Genomic DNA, 10,506 nt, shown 5'->3' with positions numbered 1-10,506 from the left:
AGGGGGGGAGTAGGAGAATTTCCAGGGCCGGTGCAGGATGTGCTGAAGGAGAAAACAATGCAGTGACTGCCCCCCTGGTCAGACCCTCATGGGGACAATTAAACTTCTTAGAGGGCTCTTGTCAGGGCTTGGGACAGTCAGAGGATGTTTCCTCTGGGAGCAGTGATCTGCTCTCACAGGTTCCTCTCCAAACCTGATTCAGAGCAGTCTGGTACCTCAGTGTGTAGCAAATGCCACAGGTGATGACTTTGAAATGCCCATCAGCAATTTTAGTGGTGAGTACATATGGAAGTGAGATGAAGGAAAAGTCAGAAAACGCTCTTAGCTTGCCTATCCACTTCCTAATGAAGATTATAGAATTTAAAAGTTACGCTATGCAAACTGTCCATTTCTGATCATACCATAATGTCTCCCTGCCAAGCTCCATGGCCCATGAAAATGCCCACTCTGCTCATAGTATTTAATTGTTTTAGCTTTTGGCAAATCATCTGTTATAGCTTGTTGAGCATTTTAAAGCATTTCTTGCTAATGGGTTTTCACAATGTGGTTTAAGGGATGTTGTTATTAATAAATGTAACTGCATTGAATAGTAATTTGATAAAGATGAAAGAGGCATTTATAGATTCCACTTCTCTTTCAGCTGTTGCTAGGAATTTTCACTCCTTCAGAATATATTGAATTTAATCTTGATTTTCTTTTTTTTTGTTAAAACCAGGCTATTATGCTGTTATTCTATAAAGAGAATATGAGTAGGGTTGAGCCAGTTGTGAAGTCCCCAGTTCTTCTCAGCATATCAGAGAGGTTTCCTTGATGTGAGAGAAAACAAAACTGGCACAGGTATCCCATCCAGCATTGGTGGAAAAGTGTAAAGGCAGTTTGGTATTGGGGGAGGGGTTTTTTGCAAGATGATGAATCAATCTTAATATTGATGGAAACATGAAAAGGAAATAATTTCTCCATGCTTGATAGCCAATTTTTGCTAATGGTCTGCTCTCCGTTACGCTTTCATTGCAATGACTGAAGTGCTTTGTTGTGTATAAATTAATTAGGGACTTGCATCTCAGTAGTGAACAGTGAGTGATTGGCTCCAGCGAAACAGGAAATGTGGAATGTCTAAAGGCTGGTGTCTGCCACAAAAATGGCTCTGTAAACACTTGTGGCACACAATAAGGAGAAGTACTGTGAGTTATGTTGGGAGTGCATCATAAAATTATCATAGGGCTAAATAAGAGAAATTGTGAGGACGAATACTTGCAGAAGAAAAATGAGAAATGTTCTTTTCTGAGAAGAGAGTTTTGCTTCATTAAGATTTGATCCATGCAGAGACTGATGTCTTCAGCACAGGAGACAGGTATTAATCATGGGAAAGAATTTGTTTGCACAACCAGAACTGCAGAAAGGCAGTTTTCTTAGCAAATAAGAAAAAAATTACTTTCTTTTTCTGAATTAAACTTCCAGTTAAAAATGCATCATATCCAAATGCAGAATCAAAAATGAGCAAAGGCAGCATGAAGCTGGAGGGGGCTGAGACAGGGACTTTGCTCCTGCTTTTCTCAGTTGCTGGCAATGTGACATTGTTCAGCTCCTTCTCTTTTCTATGGCTCTTCCATACCTCCCACCCTCTGTGTATTTTCTTTGTTAGCTCTTTTTGAGAGCAGAGGATTTCTCATAGCCCATGTTAGTGCTGTGTGTAACTGCTCCAGATGCTATGGTGATATGGAGAGTAATAGCTCATCTGCCACCCAGCTCATTCCCTCAGCTCATTCTTTTGCCAGGCTGCACATTCTTGTGAATAGGCAGCTAAGAGATTGCTCTATAAAGCAGTAATATGGATCTGCCTCTTATAACAGGAATAAGTTCAATGAAATTCAGCAGGAATAAAATGAGTACTTGTTATAGAGGAACTGAGACATTCTCTGCAAAATACACAAACAGTACTTACAATAAAGTTTAAAATTCAAGACAAGAAAATGGTGTGAGATGTCGGCTGCAACTTGCACCAGACTTCTCCCTGGGGATGAGTGCATTACATTATAATCATTCTGTTTTTCTGGATTGCTTTCCTTGCAGAGCAGGCTATAAATAATCATTATTGGTACTGCAAGGAGGCAGTGGGTTTCTGAACAACCATGACTGAATTCTTAATTTGTCAGTTACTGATACAATGCATCTGTTTTCCTAATTATTTTAATGATGTTTTATAGGCAAAGGAAAGGATACAAAATTACTGAGGGGTTTGGTAGGGCTTGTTTTCTTTTTTTTTTTAGATTGCCAGACTAATTGGAGGACAGCCTACCTGACTGTCTGTGTGTTTGTAAATCTTGGGTCTGGACTGATGACATTCAGAGGTGGTTTGTGTGTACGGTTTAGCAATGTCAGCCCCGAGCCCCCAGCTACTCTGCAGACAATACCAATGTGCTGCCAGCATCCCATGGGGGACATCTTATTACTGGAGGAGGATTCTCAGGAATGAAAATGCAGTTTTATCCTTCTCAAAGTGCCCCTTGCCAAGGTCAGGCAGGAGCACTTGCTCCGAGTGATGTGTTGTTAATATTCCCCTAACTCGCTAAGTGTGAGGCAGACACGGATTGCAGCTTCTGTTCTCCATCTCTTTGGGCCCAGCCATGCCCTCATGGACATCCATGGCCTGACAGCTCCAATCACGGAAGTCTGTGGATGTAAAAGATAAGGTATTGATGTAGGAGGGAGAGGAATCAGGACTGTGGCCAGAGTCCCCTTGATTTCAGGGAGCAGGGCTGTGGTCACTGTCCTGTGGAGCTTGAGAGCAGAGTGCTTTAGGGACTGTCCTGGGGCCCAGCTCAGTCACTGTGCTATGGGCAGGGATCACAGCTCCCTGACCTGGGATGCTGAATGATGATGGGTGGCCCAAAACATAGTTTGTGGCCAAAATGAGCTTATTTCCTCTTGCAGATCCCATCAGGAGAGCTCCTGAGGCAGTCCTGCTCTCCTCTGCCTCTCCCCCAAGGAATGCAGGTCCTGACCACACACACTCTCCATACAGAACCTCTGCCTTGAACTTTGTGCCTCAGGCTTCAGCTTTGTGAGCCCTTAGCCCTTCTGCAGCTGCCTCAGGCCACACACAGTCATGAGACTCTGCTGGAGGTGACAAGGCTGGCACTGGGTCTGGGAATCCCTCTCCTGTATGGAGTTAAACAGGTGAGCATAATCCACTGGAAAGCCCGAGCACTTTGCCTTAGCACTTACCTGGAACAGGGTGGACATGTGGCTCAGGAGACAGTGGTGATCTGCAGCCCCTCCTCAGCTCCTCACACATGGGCAGCCTTGTCCTGAGGGGCTGGAAGGGCTCTGGGCACTGAGGGGCAGCATGAAAGGGTGTGTTTCTGCTTTGGTATCATTTATAGGTGGTGTGCTGAAGTCTGGCACTGCCAGACTTAGACCCACCACAAACTCAAGACAACAACGTGGAACGTTGGTGTCTCCCTGCTCTGAGCTATCTCATCTGGAAAGGCTTTTGGAAATGAAAACAAGTGGAAATGTAGCCTCTGGACTTGTTATTACTGTTACTAAAAAGCCTCAGGCATCCAGGCTCTGGCCTGTTTGGCCAGTTGCTCTGTGCTGCTGAGGGTGCTCTGCTCCTTTTCACTAGAAAGCAAAAGCAGTTTTGTGCCCAACAGCCGATAGACTTTCCTCTTGTTTCTTGTTGGTCTCCTCCACTGCCTTCCCCTGCAAGGGGGGAGCAAAGGGTGGTGCAGCCTGTGGGTTTAACTGGACACCATCCCTTTAATGTGGAGTTGTGTTTTTCTCTCAAGGCCAAAAATAAATGCTACTGAAGGACTAAACAGACATGAAAAGAAGGCTTGGACACTTGGAAGACAAGACTGCTTTGTGTTTCCCAAAGCAAAGAGCCTGTTCACAAGGAGGTTACTTTTTTAGACAAACCCTAGTCCTGTGACACTGGCCAAGGTCAGTAGGTGCCCAGCAGAGCACTGTGAATTCGAGGCAGACATGCTCTGGGAGAGGGGCACAGCTTTTCTCCCCCTCAAGAGTATTTACAGTATATTAATGGAGAGGAGAGAAATTTGCTTTGCTCTGCCATTCCATCTCTTCTATGGGGATGGAACATGCATCAGTTTGCCAATGGATCTTCCATCTTTTTGGGACAGCAGCATGGCCTCAGTGCTGTGGTAGGTCTCTCATGCTGTTTTGGGAAGCGAGGGCTGTGCTGCTGCCAGGGAAAGCAAGGACAAGTCACAGGCAGGATCCTGGAGTGATTCTCATGGCAGTGGGGAAGTCAGTGAGTGGTTGGGTGACCCTCTGCTGAGATTCAAGTCCCACTTTGAGTACACAAGCCCTACATGACAGTGATTTTTAAAGGGGTTTGGATGACCAGTACATTTTTATGATATGTTTTGAGTGTTGGTTTCCTCTTTTCTGGAATAGGCCCTGTACAGCCAGTTTAAGGTGAGCCTCTGCTGCTTGTCCTGGCTGCATGTCTGGAACAGGTCAATCCAGGGTCTGGGTGAGCTTTGCTTTCTTCAAGAACCAGACAGAATTCAAAGTGAATAGCTTGGCACAGGCACCTCATTTTCAGGTGAGCAAGGTCTGGCTGCTGCAGCAATCTCAGGGGGGTTAGGAGGCTTTGAACTTCACCTCAGGCACTTAACTAATTCCTCAGAGATTGCAGTATGTTCTGAAGTGTGATCTTTATGTCTCAGTTGTCTATGAAATGAAAATGCTGGTTCATCCTGAGAAAGGTTACAGTGTCTCACACACACACAAGAAAGGCAAGTGAAGCTCTTTGACTGTCTCTAAAGCACTGAGCTCTTGAGTCATCCAGAGCTTGTGAAGACTCTGGTTGAGAGTTTTTAAGGGTACCTCATTAGGGCTGAATCCAGCACTGTCTGTAGTCACACACAGTCACTCAGTATTCATCTCTCAAAGGACAAACGTTGAGAAATTAAGGGAACAAAGGAGTGGAATGAACTGCACTGAAGACCTGAGGAGTTGAATGTGATGGGAACTGGATTCCAAAACTAGCTAGAACATGCAAGAGGACAAACCCTGAAGGGAAACACTCCAAAACCAGCCCCAAACACATGCAGGAGTTTGGTGAGAGCAGACAAGGGATGGGCAGAAGGTCTGGGCAGCAACGGGGTGCTCGGTTCAGGTGCAGCCAGGGACTGAAATCAGAGTCTGTAGGGAATGAGCACCTGCCTCTGCAGCCCATCACCAAGGGCATGTTCAGCCCAGCAGTTCTGGACCTGCTTTATGAGCTACTCTGTCACCTTTGCCAGGAGTGTGGCATCAGAGAAGAGTGTTGGGGCAAGACTGGAGGAACTATTTGCTTCAGTCTTCCTGTTTTAATTTGCTGAGTTCAGAAGATATAAGGGTAGAATGAGAAATGTCAAAAGTAAAGTTGTGAATCAGATTTTGAAAAGGAAATGAAGCAGATGGTAGAAGGTTTCAGTTAGATAAATACAGAAGGGGAGAAAAGGAAAAACATGGTCATTATATAGTGAGAGTGGGATTGAGATTAGACTAGTCTACATATCGTCCAAAATCCATTAAGACCACTTTACCTACATTTTCAGTAGATATTATCATATTGGACAATGGGGCAAAGATGGGATTTCTGGTAGGAACATACTTAAGGGAATGAAAATTATCACATGTAAGACGGAAGGAAAAGCTTAAAGAATTCCATGTGCTCAGATCAAGGTGCCCTGGCAGATTTCCACCTCAGGATTTGGAAAGAATGGCACATTAAAGGAGCTCAGCGTAACCTCATATTTCTCTTTGATGACTGATTTTTTTTTCCAAGACTAATGAAATACAGGTGATATACTCTATCCAGACATGAGTCAAGAATCTGATATTACACCACATGGGAAATTAGTAGTTGAAGTTGAGAAGATGGGGATTAGTGTGGATGGCAAATGCAGAGCTGCTAAAGCCAAGGACAGGGAGCTATGTGGGGAGCAGAAATGCTGGACAGAGAGTGGAACTCCTCAAGGGTCACTCTTGAGCCAGTCCTACTTATTTTGTTGGCACAGCTGTAAGAATGTCATAAAGAAATGTGCTGAGGACACGGGCTTTGCTAATCCAGAGAAGGATCAGAACATCAATCAGCAATAACTTAATGACAGAATTTGAGATAGAATAGACAAAGTATAAAGACAGGCAGTTAAAAATTAATCACTAGAATATCACATTACTCACTTGAAAAGGACAAAAGCAGGGTGGTTTAAAAAAACACATAGAGAGAATTACTTGCTCTGAAGGATAACTGTGAGCCACCAATCTGATATGGAAAGGCAAACCCAGTCCTAGAAGATACAGGTTCACTCATGTTCAAGGAAGATTAGCAGGTACAGAGAAGGGCATTAAGGATGATCAGAGGGTTTAGAACAAGAGGAGACTAGAAGAGCTTCATTTGTTTAGTTTCTCAAAACAAAGACTAGAGCAGATAGGATTGTTTTTGGTAAATACATCTGATAGGTAAAGATCAGAGAAAAAAAGAGAATTGTTTAAACTAAATTATGATGCTGGCACAAGAACAAATGATATGAGGGTTGGAAATTTAAGATGAAGTGTTGGAATAGGCTGCCAAAAAGCATGATATGATGTAATTGATTGTGATAGTGGGAGACTGGCTCAGTAATGCTGAGCCCTGTGTTCCTAGAAACGTGCAGCAGATGGGATTTTGGCAAAGTGGGCACTGGCCTCTTACAGGGAGGAGGAGTCCTGTGCTGCCTGTGTGAGCAGGAGAAAGCATAACTGGCCAGTCACCAGCTTTGGAAATGGGGGAAAAAACGAAGCTCTGATTTCAACAGCTAAAGTGAGGTCCTTCCCTCCTCCTCCCCTATGGGAACTGGCAAACTCAGCTCTTTAATGGTTCAAGCTCATCTCAGCCTTGCCTATAAATAGATAAATGAGATTCCTCCTGTCCCAGTGAGTAATTCTGACATCCTCCCGCTGCCTCAGAGAGCTGAGTCACAGGCACTCTGCACTCCAGTCCCTGCATTACTTACATGGTCTCAAAGGAAATTTTAACACATCCAGTGAATCATCAGGGATTGGATCATGTTTAAAGTTATTCCATTGGCATTTCCCTTCCATTGTAGCAAGTCTGCCAATACCTAAAACTCTGGCTAATCTGGACTCGAAACGCATTGAGGAAATAGCATGTTGACATATACAGCTACTAATAAAAATAATAATAAAAAGTCTTTTTAAATTTGCACCAAAAAAAACAAGTCATCCTTAGTGGATTCCTCTAGTGCTTTTGGACCTGCTAATTTTGTCAGACTTCTCCTTTTTCTGTAGCTGCTTATTTAAAGGAACTCAAAACTTGAAATATTTAATATTCAGTCATTAGGCCCCTAATTTAATCTCCTGTAGATTTCCTGCTAAAATATTATTTGCTCTGAGATGAAGCTTGTAGCCCCATGCTCATTCTCTCTCAGAGACACACATTCCTGGTCTTACCCATGATAAAGATAAAATGCCTGCAAAGCAAAGACAAAGGCAGAGCAGTGTTAAGTACAGAACACAGGGCAGTGATACATCACTGCATGAGCCTCATGGGGCACTGCCACTTGTCACCTTGCCTTCTCCCAGGTGGTACAGAGTGGTCTCATTGGCTTAGAAGCAACACAGCATTTGAAATCAGAACATCTCTCTCTCTCTCCCTCCCTTAGAAAACATCTGGAAGAGTGGAAAATTCTCCAGCAGAATTTGGGGGCTGTGAAACAAATACAGAAATATTTCTCCCTGTTGGTTTTCTGGCTTGCCTTTCGTATCTTAGAACTGGTTGGGACATTTCACTCATTATTACCAGACTTGGTTTCAGTGAGAAATGCAAACATTTGCTGGTTTGCTGCTGTGGTTTGGTATTCTTAGACCTAAAACCTGGTTTGTTCTTTTGATAACCCTAGGAAATCTGTGTTGTATTTAAATAACATTTTTCTAGTACCTTTTCATCAGGCAGTTCTCTGCCTGTGCACAGATTGTTAACAAGCGTTTACTCCACACATTCCAGCCAGAGCTGCAATCTCTCCATGAGCCACTTCTGTTGTGAGGCTGGTTGGGTTATTTATCAGCCCAACACAGCCCTCACTGCCAGTTTGCTGCCAGCTGTTAACTCTACAATAGCATTGGGAACAAAATCAGGTCTGGCTCTGCCAGCGGACTTGGACATAATTCAGCTACCTGTTGACAAATGATGATTTGTTTAACAGCATAAACTATAATATTTGTGTAACCAAAAGTTTTCACCCTCCTCTGCAGCTGGTAAAAAAACCCGAGGAATTCCCAGAAGTTCCTCACTTGTGTCTTTTTCAAGTTTTCTTACAGCACCGCCTTGTATTGTTGTCTCTATGCAGGAAAAGACGTCCTTAATGGGCAAAGCAGTGGTGTGTGCATGCTGCTGGAGCAGGGCAGCTGCATTCCTTGGTGCCACTGGGCTGCTTGGTACTGGACAGTTGGGCTGTGGGATGCTCCAGGACAAGCCAGAGGCCTGAAAACAAGCCAGGCTTTCTGTGAGGCATTAATCACCCCGTGCAGGCCCGGGCACTGGGAACGGGGTGAGAGTGCTCTCGCTGCACACACATGGTTTCTATCTAAGCTTTGTTTCAGCTGGATCTTTCCCACTAACTCATCCTTCTTTAACACCTTGTACTCATTTACTGCAGGGCTGTTTAGCAGCACAAATCAATTAAGGGCTGCAGAAACCCACTGAGACAGGGAGAGTTCCCTGTGTCTGGCCCAGCCGGGTGGGAGGCACGCAGAGGTTAAGCCTGTGCTTTTTGCCACACAGGGAGTGAGGGGGGAGCGTGGAGCAGCCCCCAGCTCATCTCCTGTGTGTGCTTCAGCCCTCCCCAGCACCCTCAGAGAGACTCACAGCTGCTCCAGGAGACCTGAGGGCCTTGGGGAGCTTCTTATCTGGCATCAAATAATGAGAGAACTGGAGAGTGCCAGCCCTGCTGCCAGGGAGCCTCACTGAGCAGGGCTGAGCAATCCTGAGGTACCCAGCTGTGTCCTGTGACAGGGACAGGGCCTCCAAGCTCACCTTCATGTGTCTCACAGGTTTGTCCCTCATGAAATTGTCTATAACCACTGGGGAAGTCACTGCTCAGTGGTTTGGCTACAACTGGCCAGAGGGACATGCAGGGGTTCAGGCAGTAGCAAAGTCACAAAATGTGAAGGAAAACGGAGTCAGGAAAAATAAGTGGCTTTAAAATAATCATTTGCTTGGTCATGTTCCAAGTGTAGCACCAGCTCAGCTGTGCCAGGCAGAGCTCAGGAAGTGCCTTCCATGCTGGCCCCATGGGAATGGGATGCAGGGATGTGCCTCTGCTTCAGGCTGGGGTTGGAGCTGCTCACACACAGCACAGGCTCCAGAAACAGGAGAGAGTAATTCAAGCCACATGATAAAGCTGATCCACACAATGAAGGGAGATAAGGCCTAACCAAGCAGTTCCTGCTCCTCATGGGTGTCTCTCAGCAGGGCCTGAGGCTGTGGGACATGCCCTCAGCTCACAGGGACCATTAATCATGAGTGTGCCTTGGTCCCTGGCTATTTTAATCACTGTTGAAATACACACTCCTAAAAATGGTATTTGATTCCAATGCACATGATTTCCTTTGGCTTCCTTTCCCCCAATTAAGTGCAAGCTGTAACTGCTTGGAACTCCACACACTGGGATCCATAGATTTGCTTCTCACCTGTCACGGAGCAAAACCCACTTGATACTACACACAGCATAAGATCCATGGCACCAGACATAAATATCAGAATATACTGTAATGGGGCTGTGGTCTGAGTGTGGTACCAACCTGTCCTGTGCAATGGCACACTGGAAATGTCCCTGGCTCCTACTGGATCATCAGTCCTTCCCTGTTCCACTTCCTTCTGTAATGATTGAAAATGCCTCTTGTACATGCAGGCACTACTCAGGATGTCAGTCTGTTGGTGGAGAATGAATGAATCATCAGAAGTGGATGAACTGGGGGTATATTTGTACAGGGTGGGCTGTAGAAACCAGTAAGTCTTTAATTTTTCCTTTAAAAATGAGCAAATTGTTGAGCAAACAAATTGTTTTTCCACAGGTTCAGAGGAGCAGCAGAGAGTCCTTGTGCTGCTCAGCTTCTCTCATGAGGCAGATGAGCAGCCTGAGGGGTCTGGGGGTGCCTTCCTTGGAGTGCAGGCTAAATGCATCCTGCCCAGCTCCATGGGCTTACTGGCACCCTCATTTACTAACTGGGTTGCTACAACTCTGAGTTTCTCTGCATTTTTTATCTATGAGGGTGTTGCTAACGAGCTTAAAGAACCACTCTGAGTTTACAGACAGAAAGAAAAAGTGAAGTTTACAGGAATATCAACTTAAAAATATAAGGAACATTTTGCAGGTACACTAATCACCAGGGACCCCTTCAGTGTTTGTCACACTGAGCCAGGTGATGGGCCCATGACACCAGAACAAATCGCCAAGAGGACTCCTCACAATTATAATGTGGGATTTA

This window comes from Melospiza melodia, chromosome 24 (genome assembly GCF_035770615.1).
Source record: "Melospiza melodia melodia isolate bMelMel2 chromosome 24, bMelMel2.pri, whole genome shotgun sequence".
Classification (NCBI taxonomy): Eukaryota; Metazoa; Chordata; class Aves; order Passeriformes; family Passerellidae; genus Melospiza; species Melospiza melodia.
Note: the sequence above shows the minus strand (reverse complement) of the source record.